Raw genomic sequence first — 1,767 nt, 5'->3', positions numbered from 1 at the left:
AGAGCCGCGCCCACATCCGGGGCAGGGTCTAACCGCACTGGGCCTCTCCTATAGGTAGAGAGAACGCCAATCAGAGAGTCAGAGGCTCCCTTCCCTGCATTAATTGGACCATTCAGCCGCCAGTGCAAGCCAACCGATTTTTTCGTACAATCCGGTTTGTCAAAAAGATGGCAATAAAAGAAGCCACTGGGCCCGCCTCTTGACTGCTACGGGCTAGCAGGAAAGTCAGTCTAAGCAAAGCCGGGAGCGTCCGTGGTCCCATTGGGCCTACAGATGCCAATTAGACTTTGCAGCGCTCGGCCCCGCCCCCGCGGGGCGCCCCGCCCCTCCTCTCGCTCTACCAGTCAGAGCGCGGAGACTGCAGGCTCCGGCGCAAAATCCTGCGGGAGAGGGGGTGGGGCGGCGGATCTGGAGGCGGCGCGCCCGCGGGCAGCTTCGTTGTGACTCCTCAGGCTCCCGCGGCGGCGGCGGCGCTCTCCTCGGTGTCTCCCGCGCGCACCCTAGCCGCCTCTAGCGGCGCGGCGCCCTTTCCTAAGGTAAGAGCCGGCATCACCTCCACGCTCGGGCGGGCTGTGTGGAGGTCGTTGGGTTCTGACATAAGCCAAAGATGAAGGTGGATGAGGGAGCAGAGCGGCGAGTGGGATGGAGGTGGGGGCTCTGGGGTCAACGCGTCGTCCTCCCGGCCCGTGACTTCGTCGGGCAGCCGCCGGCACCTGCGCTCCGGGATCCTATCATTTGGCCGGCGGTGGAGGCTCAGTTTCCCTCCTCCCGAACCCGGGCAATTCTCGAGCATGGATGGTGACGGCCCGAATCCCAGCGCCGCCTCTCGCCCCTCCGCGCCTTCTCAAGGCCCCTCTCCTTCGCTTCCTTCCCGTGGCGTTCTGTTGGGGGCGCGTCGGGTCCGAGGGCGTGTGCGCCAGCGGGTGGCCGAGTCCCGGCCAGAGGGGAGCGGCCAGCTAGCGGCCGGAGGAGCGAGCTCGGAAGGAGGGGGCGACTCGGTGTGCGCTGAAAGCCGGCTGGCGAGGGTTGCTGCCCTGCCCTCACTGAGAGGGCATCCGTTTTCTGATTCCAGGACTGACTGTGGAGCGGGTGGTGAAATCCTTGGCGTGGGCCTTAAAGGGGTATTTCTTGTCTGGAAACAATGCCGCGGTCCATCGGCGTGCTTCATATTTTCTTATTTTTATCTGTCTCATGTTGACAGCCAGTGTTTTGGTATTGTTCCTTCAGGTCACGTCTTTCTAATGCAACGCCTCCTTGTAGAACTTTGGAGAGTATTCTGTCGGTAATCTGATACCCTTTAAATTTTTAGCGTGGTCCCCCTCCCCCTCAAAAAAGGACCTGCTTTATAACCACCTGTACTGAGTAGGGAACTACAGAATCTGGGACAATTTATTAATCTCAGTATCTGTTGACATGTACTGAGTAATTTTAAAATTCGTGTGAATGTATTAAGTGTTTTGTCATTTACACTTGCTTACTTTGTTAATGATATATCCTGCTTACTTTGAGATTTGTGGTACTTTGATTTTATAGTTTTTGGTTAGCTTTAGCCAACTAGACTTTTGAAGATTTGTCCCCCCGCCCCTCTTTGAGATTGTGGCTGTAGCCTTAGAATTTGCTCTTGTTTCAAGGGGTTATGTATTTTTAAAAACTTTTTTCTCTCCAGACTGGGCTTTTTCATAGTTTTTTAAAGTTTTAAAGGGGAATTCGAAAACTTTGGAAATTTCGCACTTTACCATAAAGAGCCATAAAAAGAGCATAACAATA

General features: G+C 55.3%; 1 protein-coding gene across 38 annotated transcripts in view; it reads left to right on the top strand.

Moving 5' to 3' along the window:
• The first annotated feature begins 404 nt into the window (after positions 1 to 404).
• Positions 405 to 1,767, top strand: part of PHTF2 (putative homeodomain transcription factor 2) — a 199,719-nt gene continuing 198,356 nt past the window's right edge. For all 38 annotated transcript variants that reach the window (XR_014067191.1, XR_014067193.1, XR_014067192.1 and 35 more), the window contains exon 1: positions 405 to 536. The gene's annotated coding sequence lies outside the window, so the exon portion shown is untranslated. The remainder of the gene's footprint in view (positions 537 to 1,767) is intronic.

The sequence above is a fragment of the Giraffa tippelskirchi genome, chromosome 10, assembly GCF_054371585.1.
Source record: "Giraffa tippelskirchi isolate mGirTip1 chromosome 10, T2T-mGirTip1v1.2.pri, whole genome shotgun sequence".
NCBI classification, from domain to species: domain Eukaryota; kingdom Metazoa; phylum Chordata; class Mammalia; order Artiodactyla; family Giraffidae; genus Giraffa; species Giraffa tippelskirchi.
This window is presented reverse-complemented; position numbering and strand designations above follow the sequence as displayed.